Raw genomic sequence first — 15,978 nt, 5'->3', positions numbered from 1 at the left:
CACCAAGAGACCCATCTCACAGGAATGTCACCAATACCCATATTTTATAGTAGCAGAGAGGTTCCCAATATATTCTTACTAACAGCCACAAATCAAAGTCAGATTCAGTGCAGGCTTCAGTCACATGGTGGAAACAGATCACCTGACACACATGCTGCCAGACCATTATTGAAAGACTTCCCTAACCAATAGGGATGCTGAGTGAAAAGTGCATCATTCCAAGCCTCATGCAAACATTGCAGTCATTTTTATGTATGCATGCAGCTTGTACCAGACAACTACAGCTGCATTTACTTAGTCTGTTCCCAAGCTGCACAACATCTGCATCAGCTCAGAATCATTTGCATGTCATTGACGGCTTCTACGCATCACTCACATGGACTAAAAGGTTACTTCACAACTCCAGCTGCAAGATATCGATGGACAGTAAAAAGGCAGCAAATAATTCAGGATACCCACTTTTATTGCAATTTTCCTGGTTTTAGCATCAGAAATACTTTATATAGCTATATATTGAATGTAGAACTGCCCCCACCCCCAGCCTAGGGTGATTAGCTATGCAGAATTCTCCTCCCAGAGGATTCTGGGAGACCAGGTATATTTTGTACTGGCTTTGGAACCCTCGGTAAGCAAACAGTCTACAGAGATCACATGACAGGTCTAAAGAAGTCTGTCACCTGTGATAAATTTCAGAATGTGAATCGGAAAAAAATGTTACAATGAGCAAATACTGACTAAATTTATAAATTAAAAAAAGTTTTATTAATTACATTACTACAGTTCATCTTCAGGGGGACACTGGAGGCACAGGGGAACAGAGGTGACCCTGGAGGCACAGGAGAACAGAGGTGACACTGGAGGCACAGGGGAACAGAGGTGACCCTGGAGGCACAGGGGAACAGAGGTGACCCTGGAGGCACAGGGGAACAGAGGTGACCCTGGAGGCACAGGGGAACAGAGGTGACCCTGGAGGCACAGGAGAACAGAGGTGACACTGGAGGCACAGGGGAACAGAGGTGACCCTGGAGGCACAGGGGAACAGAGGTGACCCTGGAGGCACAGGGGAACAGAGGTGACCCTGGAGGCACAGGGGAACAGAGGTGACCCTGGAGGCACAGGGGAACAGAGGTGACCCTGGAGGCACAGGGGAACAGAGGTGACCCTGGAGGCACAGGGGAACAGAGGTGACCCTGGAGGCACAGGGGAACAGAGGTGACCCCGGAGGCACAGGGGAACAGAGGTGACCCCGGAGGCACAGGGGAACAGAGGTGACCCCGGAGGCACAGGGGAACAGAGGTGACCCCGGAGGCACAGGGGAACAGAGGTGACCCTGGAGGCACAGGGGAACAGAGGTGACCCTGGAGGCACAGGGGAACAGAGGTGACTCTGGAGGCACAGGGGAACAGAGGTGACCCTGGAGGCACAGGGGAACAGAGGTGACCCCGGAGGCACAGGGGAACAGAGGTGACACTGGAGGCACAGGGAGTTCATAGAGGAGATGCAGGTGACAAATGACAATGTTTCAACTTATGGACAGATGCAAAATGAATCTTCAGTCCCTCTCGTTTGTCAACCAGGGACTACTTGTGATTTTCATCATAAATCTGATAAAGATCACATCCTGTGGTGTATGAATCTATCCCGACTCAACCAATGGCTTTTAGATTGGCAAGCAATGGTTCAGTCAAGCTGCAACCGACCCCAGCCAGGCACATTTTATGTATACTACACCTGCATTTCCACGCTGAAGTAAAAGGATGGGGTGTCCTTTGTAGTGCTCATCTGCTGGGAAACCTATTTCCCACATCAAAAATAAAGAAAGAAATCATAGATAACATTTAGGGCTGGTGCACACCAGAGCGGTTCTGGAGCGTTTTTTAAAACGCTTGCAGGGAGAAAACCGCTTGGCTAACGAAAGTGAATGGCGCTGCGGCACACCAGAGCGGCTCGTTTTTTCCACAAACACAAACTCAGGAGCTGCAGCATTTTTAAGATTTCTGAGGCGTTTCTGCCTCAATATTAAAGTATAGGAAAGTGGAAAACCGCTCTGGAAAACGCTAGATCAGAGAGGTTTTGCAGGCGTTTTTGTTCCAGAAGCTGTTCAGTTACAGCTTTACTGTAACAATATTTGTAATCTGCAACACAAAAACGCTCCAAAAAACGCTAGGCATGTTTACAAAACATGCCTAGAATCACTCTGAAATCTGCTTCAAAAACCTTCTAGCGTTTTGTGGATCTGCTAGAGGTATTTGGTGTGCGCTGGGCCTTTGTGAGGTTTTCCATCATATCGTGAAAAGATGCCTACAGACGACAGACAAAGGCCGACTCAAGTCACAAACAAGAACGGTGGACCTGAAACCAATCTGCACGATGAGGTCATGCCTTGGGACGGCTCTCTGGCTAATCTGATTATGATGGCCAAAATTCCAGTTTGTACCGGCAGTGACATGTGACACCTTATAAATTCCCTCCATCACGTCCAGCAGGAAAAAAAATCAATAGCTTGTAACAGGAAGCGCTAGATATAATAAAATAAAAAATAAAATAAAATAAAAGTAAAGAGAACAAGGGATGTCTGAAAATGTGCAGCGTGTTAAATATTCATTTCTGAATTTCTTGTAAGAGCCCCTTTGAAATATAAGTGTGAAACTGAAAGCAACATTTTGCTTCTTTATTTCCAGAACTCCATCGTGAGCTGAATATGCGGGGTTATCCTTTACGAGTGATGCTGAAGGGAGATATTTCTCCTGCCTGTTAGGATATGCAGCGGCTGGCTTGTGTATTGATCCCCCCCCCTCCCCAGCAGCTGGCACTCTGCAGCAGTAGCCAAGCGAGCACGTCCTAACCTCCCAGCTCCCTTCTCGATCGATGGCTAGATTTGCAGCGCTGCTTGTCAAGTCTGTGCTAATGGCAGACTAGGCAGGGCCGCCTCCTTCATCCGGTCCCCAGGAGGCGCTGTGATTTATCAGACACCTCCGTGCGGCTGGGGAGAGAGGCTATTGACCCTGAAGCTTCCCGCCGAGGGTTCGCTGCATCAGTTCAGCTCAATTAGACAGAACATCTCATTGCAGGAGGAAAGAGGATATGGTATTAACCTGTCTGGGGCTGTATAGGTTCAAATAACACCCCCCTCCCCCCAAAAAAACACCACTCTCCATAAACAAACATACACTTTACCAGCCAATCATTTTGCTAGTACATAGAAGGACTTACCTTTAGACAGGCCTGTGGCCGTAAGGTCCCAATAATCACTTCTCCCAGGATCCTCTGGAAGTCTGCTGGAAAAAAAAGAAACGTTAGTATGAAGGCAATCCTATATGAGAAATCATCACATCGCTTGCCCTGGGCATCTGCAATCAGCACACCAGGCATACAGGACTAGCTGTAAGACAGACAACTATACGTTCTCGTACATTCCCTGCAAATCCGGGATTCCCGGCATAATGTGATGGTGCTCTTTAGATCATTAGATTTCTCTCTTCTCCTCGGCACTGTCACCCCCTCCCTCCATTTTACGTATTCTCTGCTACTACCAACATCTGAAGCTCAAACCATTTCACATCACAAGACATTCCCTAGCAGTGTGTGGGATTGACATGTATTGGTGGGGCAGCCATACATCTCAATATGCCTACAGGATGAAATCATCACTTTAAATTGCTCAGAAGGGATGCATTGGCCAGTGACAGAGAGGATACGGAGGAGGAACATGAGGTATAAAGGTAGCCATACATCTAGCGATGATGAGCAGATTCGACCAAGAGACAAGTCTCTCTCTGATCGGAACGAGATCTGTCAGCTGTCCATACACAGCAGGCCAATTTCCGATCAAATTTAGCATGAAATCTCTCGGGAACCGTCAAAGACCACTGCCTTGCCGCTGTTCCCCTAATGTATAAATGTCTGTGCATTTATGCATTAGCTCTCCTGTGTCGCTGTGCCCGTTCATCTTCCCAACCTGCCACTCTTCAATTAGCCCTATACACTTCGCTGGCATGGCACACGTGTAATGCACACATGCAACGGCATGCTATGCGCCAGCAGAGTGTATGGGGCTAATGGAAGAGCAGTGAGTTCGGAAGACGGACGGGCACAGCGAAACAGGAGAGGTAAATGTATAAAACGCACACATGTACAGATATATATACATTAAAGGAACAGCCCAAGGGGTTTCGTTGCCTGTCCCAATATCGCTGACCGTTACCGCCAGGCACCTTGCAGACAATTCCCTGACATCTTGCAGCATGACCAACCAATTAATGCAACCAATTTTGGCCTCTAATTGGTTGCATTGTCGGACGGGCATGCACTTGGCGGCACAGACTTTCATCAGATTCCTATAATAATAATCAAATCGAATGGTCGATCGGGTGCCAAGTTGCCTGATGTACGTCCACCTTAACTTAGCTGGAAAATCACCTAAATGAAGGCATATGGAGGAAGGGTTGCAGGGGGAGGGAACAGAGGAAGGGAGGCGAGTATCATTTCTGTTTGTGTACAGGTGTTTTGTTTCCCTGGTTCAGCGGCAGCTTCTAAGAGTAAATGCAGCAGATCAGCGTGACTGTTCCGGGGTCACCAAGTCCCACAGTGACTAAATTCACAGCACAAAAACACAGCCAGTGTCAACATCAAGAGAAACATGTCAATTTTCAGTCACAGTGGAACAGCCAACACGTTTCCCTCTCATTACATATGCGAGAGCACAGCCTGGGTGAGATTGCAAGAAAACATTCAAATTATCCATTTCGAGTACAATCTCTACTTCAAGGAGTAAACTGCCTTCTAGCACACACAAAAACAGTACAGTGATGCAGCTCTGACCTCTGGGAAATGTAGTCAGCCTGCATAGCGCTGACCTCTGGGAAATGTAGTCAGCCTGCACACTCTGGCCTACTTCTGCTTATACCTGTGGACGCAAAGAAATAACAAGCATGACGCTTGCCAGAGAATCTGTGAAGAGACATGGGTTACCATAATGCCCACGGCAAGAGGAATCACAGCGCAGGCATGAGATTGGGTGGAGGAAGCAGGAAATGGAGTGGAGGTGTTACCTACAGGACTGTATGGTGCATAAAGGAGTACGACACAAATACTGACACTGTCCTAGCAGGAAAAGAAAGCAGATCATTTAGTTTTCCAAATGAATGAATCTCTTAATTTCAGATCCTGGAGTTTACTACCGTTTTAAGTGCTTATGACTTTTTGTGCAAGGGGGCGGGGCTGACATTAATAGACCTGACAAGTAGTTTAAAGATAAACCGTGACCAGGAATTGAACTTCATCCCAATTAGTAGCCTGTACCCCCTTTTACAGTACATGAGAAATCTATTCCTTTTCACAATTAGATCATCAGGGGGCTTTGTATGGCTGATATTGTGGTGAAGCCCCTCCCACAAGAAACTGAGGACCATGGTACTCCTGGCAGTTTCCTGTCTGTGAACCTTGTTGCATTGTGGGAAATACCAGTTTACAGCTGTTTCCAACAGCCAAAAAAGCAAGTAACAGCTACATCACCTGCCAGCAGTAAAAATGTTACCATGTGATAAATGTCAGAATGTAAATCAGGGAGAGGAAAGCTTTTACAATGGGCAAACATTGATTAGATCCATAATACATAATTATTGTAAAAATGAAGAACCTTTTTTTTTTTATTACATTATTTTCACTGGAGTTCCTCTTTAAACATTATTTACATAGCATTCAAAAGAAGAAAAAACAAACAACCCTGCTAATTGGAAGCCCTGTACAATCATGGGCAGTAGATTGTACTGTGTATTGTGCTTCCGATCACTGTACAAATTGCTGCAGAGTACACTAGCAAAAATGCAGAGCATTTGCTACAGGGACTGGCGATCTGCAGTGGGCCCCGGGCCGAAGTCAGGTCATAGCATCAGCTATTCAAGATGGCTAAATCTGCAATACAAACGGAATTGCATGTGACATTTCTCAGACATTCTCTAGCCCTCTGTAGAACCTCACTGGCAAAGCTTGTTTCTATCAGCACAGAAGCTCCTTGATTACTCGATATCAAAGCACTTTTATATTACTTGGTCATCAGTCCCTTCACCAGCCATATCCGGAATGACTGACTTCAAGAGCTAATTATCTCTTCCTTTATACAGCCCTGACATTTTCCACAGCTCTTCACAGAGTACATTGAACAATTGTGTCACTAACTGTCCCTTGGAGAAGCTCTCAATCTAATGCCCCTGCCACCTTCTAGGGACAATTTCAGCAGAGGGAGAACAGTATGGTTTTGTGATGTAGGTAAAAGAAAAAAAAAAGTAAAAAAAAGAACCCAAAATGAAAACACAGACACTGGAAAAGCATAAAACTGTAAAGAAAAACGAATAGAGAAAGGAAATGCTTAAACTAGGGCTCGTGCAATAGAAAGCTTGCAAGGTGGACGGGAAAAGAACGCACCAGTAGGGTATGCTTTGTGTGGAAGTGAAGGGGAGAAAGTCCCAGCTGGAAAAATTCCCTCATTTACCTACAGGAAGAGGGTAAAGGATGCTAAAGAGAAAATAGAAAATTAAAGTATACAAAAACTCTAAATTAATTTTTGCTCCAGCAAAGCCAGCCTTTTTGTACCTGAAATACTTAGCTTATATGAGGGTGAGGTTCTCCCGTACATGTCCTTCATGTGACTCTAGCCCCAAGAACAAGCTGAAGGCAGAGCATGCGCTAGAGAGAACAACATCAACCTCCTCCAGTTACCATCAGGGCTGTGGAGTTGGAGAAATTTTGGGGTACCCGAAGATGGAGGTTTCATAAAGTCGCATGATTTTTGTACCCACTCCACAGCCCTGCTTACCACCATCAGTCCTCGCGTCTTTAGACTCACTGCAAGAGTACCAGAGGAGTAGCTTTGGTTGGGTCACCCGCCTAAAAGAAATGGCTCTTGGAGCGGTTAAAAGACGTGAGGATTGCAGATGGAACATGGGAGTAGGACATGAAGATTGGTGGCAACACTTGGAGGCAACTAACTCCCAGCATGCACTGCAACACACAGGGACAGGACAGGAGAGACTCTAGAACATATACAAGAAGATACAGGGGGGGGGGGGGGGGGTCCTGCTTTTCTGGAGGGCTCAAATATTTAGTGATAACTTTCTGTAAAGGGGTTAGCTAACATTTACTTCATTATAATACGTGGGCAATCGAACATTTGTATAGCGCTTTTCTCCTGTCGGACTCAAAGCGCTCAAGAGCTGCGGCTACAAAGGCGTGCTCAAGAGGCCACCCTGCAGTGTTATGCTGGGGATACACGGTACGTTTCTGTACCGTGTATCGACCCGCTGATCCGGCCAGCTGATAATATTCAGCTGGCCCGATCAAGCCGCTCGTCCACCGCCGGCTCGATCCCCGCCAGCGGACAATGGCAGGGAATAGAGCGCTGATAAGGAAGCGCCGGCGGGAACTAGCGGTAATAGATCAGCGCGGACGGGCGGGGACGCGGCGGGAGTCGATCCGGTGGCTAACCGGCCATCGGATCGACCCGTGTATTGCCAGCATTAGGGAGTCTTGCCTTGAACTCCTTATTGAATAGGTACTGACCCTAGCCAGGATTTGAACCTTGGTCTCCCATGTGAAAGGCAGAGCCTTTAACCAGTACACTATCCAGCCACCTACAAATCATCACATTCTCCCCTATGCTGTTGACAAATAGTTGGTGTTTCCCTTTAAACCCCAGCCAATCCCTTTTTTTTAACCATTAGTACTAAAAAATGTGTACTTGTGTAAATGTGATCTGTAAAGCAAAGCCTCCCTACAGAAATCTAAGTGACGCCAACCCAGTGGTGACCCCCGTCAGTTTCTGGAAGCTTATGTATTATAGAGATAGCCAACTGGCCTGACTACAGAGGCAACCGCTGTACAGCAGCCGATCGGTAGGATTCTCAAACAGACAACTCAGCCATGAATGTGGAAAACCTCTTAAATGAGCAGAAGATAACATGAATATAAGCTATTAGTAGTGTTTAAGTGCAACCAATATGAAATCAGCAGTATAGGCATTAACACGGCTCCTACAAAGTGATTAACATTTATGAGAATACCCTGTAGTGCTTCTAACACAATATATTACATCTAATTTTATTTCCCTACAAGAGCATAAGCTAATAAAATGTGCTTAACTTATTCCTTGCATACTAATTTTTTCCATTCTATTTTTATGACAAAAAAATGGGACGCCACCTTCCTCTATTCCTCTTGCTGCCGTAACTCAGTGTTAGTGGTTATCAGAAGACCGCACCTCCATGCAGCTCCCCCCCAGGTTTGCTATTCACAGTTTACATAAGATTTCTTCTTTTAAAATGGACCTGAACTCTTGCTCAGGACAGAAACTGCCAGCTTAGACAGAATGGAACCATGATCAGTGTTCTCCGCAGGCTCTTTTAGCCGGGTGCTGCACCTGGCTAGTTTTTATAAGCACTCGGCTGTTAACAGATCCCCTCCTCCTATGCAGAGTTGCACACAGAAGCACCGGCCCTGCATTCTCTCATCTCACCCCACCCGGCTACTTTTTCATGCCACCCGGCTGGAAATAGTTTCTGGGGAGAACACTGATGATTAAAGGCTGCCCAATACGCACACGCTTTCTGTTGTCAGGATAATAAAGATAGCGAAGTGGTTTTACCCTGCTGGTGGGCGGCATGTTTTCTGCATATTACAAGCTTGTTGCTGCTTTTTTTAAAGCAAAGAATATCCCTTCTAATCAAAATGAATAAGTCAGCGAGAGTTTCGGACTGGCGGATCATCTTGGCTGAGCGTAGACCGAGGCTACTGTTCCCCTGACTCAACCCGTCCACTCCATCGCCCCTCCAGTGCGATAAAAAGCATAGTAAGTGTATAGGCTAGCAACACATTTGTAGAGAACTGGGCCCGGACTGCCGCATGAGGAATCAGGTCCTGCTCCTTGTGGCAATAGGGGAACTTACCCCGATAGGGGGCTGCCTCTGGATCCCAACGAGGCTTCCCCCTTCTTCCTCAGTAGAGGGGATCCAGCTCTGGTACCCCTTTGAAGATCCTCTCTGCTTGGCTGGAAACAAACAAGCCCGATCGGGTCCAATCTACTGCACGGGCACACTGGTGGTATTTGAAAATGTTCAGGCGATAAAAGTGTTACAATTAGTGAAAAGGCTGAAAAGCCCCAATATAAAAGAGTCACAGAGGCAGCAACTAAGTACAATTCTCTTCCCTGCAGTGTTGCGCATCTCCAGGGATGCACAACTCTGCTCCTATTCCTAGAATTCCATGTTAATGCTATGTGTCCATGCATTACACAAACAGCTAGAGCCCATCCTGCGTTTCTAAGCATTCCCAGGCCGGGGAAGGACCATATGAAGTCCAAGGAACAATAAATGCAAACAGCCCACAGAGGCAGAATACCAGATTTCAGTGCAATAAAGTTCAACACAGAACACAGATTGGACACGGATACAAAGCAGGATGAATAATACACACTAGTCTAGATTAATATTCCTGAAGGTCCTGTGCAGAAATGAATAGCTGTTCAGAAGATACAGCCACTTCCTGTTTAAGGCAGTCGACCTCTTCTCAGGACAGAACTGGTGTCCCCCTATCTGCAAACAAAGATGGGACAGGAAGAGACTTCTGTGGATAGAATGACTTCATATGACAGGATAAGCTCAAGTCAAGGTATTAAAAAGAACAGGCGGTGGAATACAGCTATAGGACAATGGAAAGCAGTATTTGTGGCCACTGACTGTGATAAGCATTTGAGATGCAGATAGTGTCACAACGAAAGTAAAAGGTCAGCTTTGTGGAGGGGGTATGAAGACATGAACCAGCCTATGCTGAAACAGATTGCTCTGGCCAACACTGCTTACAAATACAACTTACATATAAAAATTGTGTAAACATTGCCATTCATGGGAAAGATACTAAATCTTCAGGACATATCCATTGTGCATAAGGCGAAGTTAACACTGCGTTCTACAATGTCCACAGTTCAACATAGGCAAAAAGTAACGCACATCCTGCACGTTAAAACTGCGCACATTTTAACAGCATGAGAATTGACATGTTAGATGATCATTATCACACATATCATCCAGAAACACAATATAAAAAAGTGCTAATGAATAAGGCAACATGCATATAGTGTAATGGTTAAGGGCTCTGCCTCCGATTGGGAGACCAGGGTTCAAATCTCAGCTCTCCCTATTCAGTAAGCCAGCACCTATTCAGTAGGAGACTATGGGCAAGACTCCCTAAACACTGCTACTGCCTATAGAGCGCATCCTAGTGGCTGCATCTCTGGCTCTTTGAGTCCGCCAGGAGAAAAGCGTGATATAAATGTTATTGGTCTTGTTTAGTGTAAACGCAGATATTTCTGCCAGGAGAGAAAAGCTTTGTACACGTGCTAGACTGAACTTGGCCATCTAGGGCCAAGAGTCTAGTGTGTGTACAGGCATCAACAGAGGACGCTTAGGCCCGGTTCACATTAGCGTTTCCCAACGGAACCGGCCGTACGGTTCTGTGGTTCTGAGCGGACGAAAAAATGCTGCAGGACCCAATTTTCCGGACCGTTTTGCTCAGCGGAACGGACACGGGAGGTTTTGCAGCTACATAGTAACAAATACAAAACTGACAGTTTACAGCACACTGGCTGTAAAAACTGACAGTTTTTCCTGATCCTGATGGCCGAATCCTTACGGCCGGCTCCGCAGAAAAACGCTAATGTGAACTGGGCCTTACGTCAGGGCTGTGGAGTCTGTACAAAAATCTTCTGACTCAGTTTATGAAATCACCGACTCCCACTCCAGGTACCTAAAATGACTCCTACTCCTTAGTTTAATACTTAACAGGGCTGTGGATTTTGTACAAAAATCATCCGACAGACTCCCAACTCCGACTCCTCAGTTTATGAAATCACCGACTCCAACTCCGGGTACCCAAAATTGCTCAGACTCCAACTCCACAGCCCTGGCTTACGTATATGGAACAGCGGATCTTTAAGCGACTGCAGCAGCCGCATTGCTCCACTCTTTACCATGCCAGTCATATGCTGCGCCAGAACAGGTCGCTCTGTTAAAGCCAAAGGACCGTATATGTACTCGCTCATGCACGGAACTGTCACCCTTGGGATTGAGTTCTGATCTCTACAAGCAATAACCATTAAATGTGTATGTTGTTTAAAGAGAAACCTTAACCAAGAATTGCGGTCCTTTGCCATCTACCGGTAGATCACAATCTACATAATGGGCACCCCCGCATTAATGCATATCAATGTTCTTCCATGATAGATTTTACTTAAAGTGAACCTCCAGACTAAAGATCTACTTAGCAGCACTGAAAAGGCTTGGTGTTTAACAGTTTCACAGCACCACAACTTTGTTTTTCTTATCCAAGCTCATTTTAGCTGCACAGAAGCTAAGCTCCGCCCCATCAAAGAAATCTGCCCGGGCATTTCTCTCCTGATGCTGTGCAAAGCATTATGGGATTTCTGAGGTTATCGTTGCCTAGCGTGTGCAGCTGGGAGGGGTGACAGGACACAGGACAATTGGAACTGTCTCATGCTCGCTGTCACCTTTCAACGAAAAAGATGGCTGCTCCCATGAAATCACAAACATTTGCCTGTTCTTTTAAAACAGGGTGGGTAAGAGATTATATTGCCTATCTATTTTAATTAACATAACTAATGTAACTTAAAGAGGAACTCCAGTGAAAATAATTTAATAAAAAAAAAGTGCTTCATTTTTACAATAATTATGTATAAATGATTTAGTCAGTGTTTGCTCATTGTAAAATCTTTCCTCTCCCAGATTCACATTCTGACATGTATTACATGGTGACATTGTTACTGTGGGCAAGTTATGTAGCTGTTTCTAGCTGCTCTGGCTGTTAGACAGCTTTAAACAGCCATTTCCTGTCTGTGAACATTGTTACATTGTGGCAGTTTGCCCAGAGTACCGCGGTATTCAGAGCCTCTTGTGGGAGGGGTTTCAGCACAAAATTAGTCACACAGCGCCCCCTGATGGTCTGTTTGTGAAAATCATTCAATTTCTCATGTAAAAGGGGGTATCGGCTACTGATTGGGATAAAGTTCAATTCTTGGTTGGAGTTTCTCTTTAACCACTTCACCACTGAGGGGTTTTACCCCCTGAGCACCAGAGCAATTTTCACCTTTCAGCGCTCCTTCCATTCATTCGTCTATAACTTTATTATTACTTATCGCAATGAAATGAACTATATCTTGTTTTTTTCGCCACCAATTAGGCTTTCTTTAGGTGGGACATTATGCCAAGAATTATTTTTTTCTAAATGTGTTTTAATGGGAAAATAGGAAAAATGTGGGGAAAAAAATAATTATTTTTCAGTTTTCGGCCATTATAGTTTTTAAATAATGCATGCTACTGTAATTAAAACCCATGAAACGTATTTGCCCTTTTGTCCCGGTTATAAAACCATTTAAATTATGTCCCTATCACAATGTTTGGCGCCAATATTTTATTTGGAAATAAAGGTGCATTTTTTTCAGTTTTGCGTCCATCCCTAATTACAAGCCCATAGTTTATAAAGTAACAGTGTTATACCCTCTTGACATAAATATTTAAAATGTTCAGTCCCTAAGGTAACTATTTATGTATTTTTTTTAATTGTAAATTTTTTAATTTTTTTTTAATTACAAAAAAAAAAAAAAATGGGGAGTGTGGGAGGTAATGAGTTAATTTTATGTGTAAAAGTCATTTATTTGTATGTGAAAAATGTGTAGGGTGTAGTTTACTATTTGGCCACAAGATGGCCACAGTAACTTTTTGTTTTAATGCGACCTCCAAGCTTCCTTCCGGAAGCTTGGAGGAAGAATAAGGAGGCTGGACACGTGAGTTTTTTCTCACAATGATCGCGCTGCCCATAGGAGAGCAGCTGATCATTGCGGGGCTTAGATCAACGAACGGGGATGGATTTTCCCGTTCATTGATCTCTGGGCGAGCGGGCGGCGGCGTGTTTACTAGCGGCGGGCGGCGTGTTTACGAGCGGGAGCGCGGGCAGCGTCGGGAACGCGGAAAGTACGTGTTTCTCCGTCCCTGGTTTTTAAAGGATGGAAAAAGGGGCGGAGAAATACGTACGCGCGGGGGTAAAGTGGTTAATGACAGTATGTTTGTTTAGGCTGAAGTTCCTCTTTAAATATTAATAATACCTTTTTTGTATAGCGCTTTTCTCCTGTCGGACTCAAAGCCCTTATGAGGCAGCCACTAGAGCGCACTCAATAGGCAGTAGCAGTGTTAGGGAGTCTTGCCCAAAGAACTCCTTACTGAATTACTGGCTTACTGAACAGGCAGAGCCGAGATTCGAACCCAGGTCTCCTCTGTCAGAGGCAGAGCCCTTAACCAGTACACCTTCCAGCCACTGTATCGAAATCGGCCACAAATTGATCGAATCGGTCGAAGACTGAAATCGACCAGTGTATAGGCCCCTTTAAGTAGGATTTTTACTGGCAGATTTGATCACCTTGATTAAATCTACCGGTTATCTGTGATGTAACGAGCTTCATCAATCGTAATTTCGATAAGCGGCAGAAATGTACCAAAATTCCGATAGGATGATACGTTTCAGTCTGCCGTACACAGCGGGAGAGCGACAGTAGAAAGTCGGCCCACAGCGTTGCACTGTATCGACTTCATGGTGAAATCTATTGAAAATCCATGTGGTCAGGTTCACGTCAGAGAGGGATTGATCAGTTTGACTCATTGTGCAGAAATATATGCATGTATGGCCAGCTTTAGGCAGATTCAAGAAATCACAACAACCTAGCAACGTATTTAACGTCATTTTTAGTCAGATCCATTAAACGTCGACACTAATGCCAGTTGATTAACTGAACAGCCTCCTGCCACATTAACCACCCTACCCCCCCCCCCCCCCCCCCCCCCTCTTATGATACTGTTTTCACTGTAATTATCAGTTCTGTATGTTGCAAGGCTGTAGAATCGGTACTAAACTCATTTGACCCCCAACACCTCACCAGTTTATGAAACCACGACTGACTCCAGGTACCCAGAGTTACTCCAACTGACTCCACAGCCCTGGTATTTTGTCCCAATCCTATATTTTGTATATTAGCGTATACCATTGTTTTCAATATTATGTGCTCGGTTTGTTTCTTACTTTGTACAGCGCCACGGAATAGGTTGGTGCGTTATAAATCAATAATAATCCTGGCTTTGTAAATACAATTAATGTAAGAAATACAGTAACCACTGCACCGACGGCAGTGCTAAATAATTGTAACTATTGTGGTTTTGTAAACCTCTTTATATCTTCTGATAAAGCTCACAAGCTGAAGCTGTAACATTCATGTCTGTGAAAGATACAGTAAAGTCAGAGGGACACGGGGTTAAGAAATGGCGAGCAGGAAGCGAGTGGTATGTAAGGAAGCAGACTGGGGAGGGAGCCGAGGGAAGGAGGTCTGCAGAACAAAGGTGACTGTTAGGAGAAGTCAGGAAGACAGAGAAGCCTCGGAAGAGACTAGGCCTCCTCTGCCTCCCGCTTTGTACAGAAACCAGGAGTTGGCAGCTTCACTGAGGATGATGCAATCCTGGTGTAAAGAGCAGACAGATGAGCAGTATCAATAATCCAGCAGACTCAAGGGCTCCTCTGTGAATCTCTCTCTCACTGCTGCCTGCAGGCCCTGGGGTGCGCTGTAATACGACGTGTTAGAGGCCTGTGTGGCAGCGTTACGCCCCCTTCTCGCCCTCCCTCCTTCCACCGCGCACACAGGAATTCTGTAAAACGCATTACCAATAACTCCACAACTAGAGATACAACACAGATCCAATACATCTCACAGTAAAACAAACATTTTATTCATTCAGCATTCATGCAGGGACTGACTAGCAAGAGTGTTCATTGATGAAACGTACGACTGATACACAACCAATCAAGCATTTTTACTCCGGAACGGATACTGTTCCGGGAATAAGCTGATGCTAATGAGATTTTGACTTCAGAGAGAGCCAAATACTGTGCCCAGACCACATCACTGGCCAGCAGCAAGGCACCAAAATGCAGAACCCCAATGCTGATGCACCAGGAGGTGAGGTCAGAGTTTTGAGGTTGTCTGACAAGGGGGAATAATTGGAAGAACCAACAGCAGCAAAAGGCAAAGCAGTTTCACAACAGAGGATGTAGTAGCAGTAGGGTATTGTACGGTGTTAGCCATCAGTAAAAGCAAGAAGTTTTAAATCAGGATGATACCATTTATTGGCCAACTAAAAATTAATAAAAATAAGCAAGCAAGCTTTCGGCCTTGCAGCCTACGTGGATGTAAGCCCGACGAAGGCTGGAAGGCTGAAAGCTTGCTTGCTTATTTTTACTCATTTTTAGTTAGCCAATAAATGGTATCATCCTGATTTATAACTTCTTGTTGTTACAACAGAGGATGTCACAGGTTTATTATGGCTCCTATAGTGCCACCTTCACCTTTTCTCATAGGGCAGAGCTGTCCAAATGGCGGCCCACGAGCGGCATTCGGCCCTTGAGAGCTCTTGCTGTGGCCAGTCTGTTTGCTGTGTCACTCCACTTCCTCACACAAGTTCTGCCACACCCACCTCTTGCTCTCTAGCCCCCAAAGCCAGGAAGTTGCTGCTCCACCCCATCCAGACCAAGACTCCCAGGAGCATGTCCATGAAGTTGGCCAGCACTGTCGTAGGGTATAATGACCCACAATACCAACCCCAGGGACTAGTATTCTGCGACCAAAACACAATGTATTGCCTTAGTGTCGGTCATCTTGTTCTCTGAAAATCCCATTTCCAGCTTTTCACACTCAGGCTAAGTTCATACTTGGTACTCATGCAATTTTTTTTAGGTGAATTCGCTTTGCCTTTCTTGTTCCGGGAAACAAGAATCAAATTGCCATCCTGAAATGCTGTAGGCAGCGCATTTACGACTTAAAGCACAAATCTTGCAGTGAGAATAGTCCCATAAGTGGCTGAATAGAGTACTGGTTAA

General features: G+C 45.2%; 1 protein-coding gene across 1 annotated transcript in view; it reads right to left on the bottom strand.

Moving 5' to 3' along the window:
• SETD5 (SET domain containing 5) overlaps positions 1-15,978 on the bottom strand; it is a 205,005-nt gene that overhangs the window by 115,253 nt on the left and 73,774 nt on the right. The window contains exon 2 of the mRNA XM_068264802.1: positions 3,214-3,278. The gene's annotated coding sequence lies outside the window, so the exon portion shown is untranslated. The remainder of the gene's footprint in view (positions 1-3,213; positions 3,279-15,978) is intronic.

The sequence above is a fragment of the Hyperolius riggenbachi genome, unplaced genomic scaffold (assembly GCF_040937935.1).
Source record: "Hyperolius riggenbachi isolate aHypRig1 unplaced genomic scaffold, aHypRig1.pri scaffold_164, whole genome shotgun sequence".
In the NCBI taxonomy this organism is placed as follows: Eukaryota; Metazoa; Chordata; class Amphibia; order Anura; family Hyperoliidae; genus Hyperolius; species Hyperolius riggenbachi.
The sequence above is the reverse complement of the archived record's forward strand: the minus strand, read 5'-3'. Positions and strand labels throughout refer to the sequence as shown.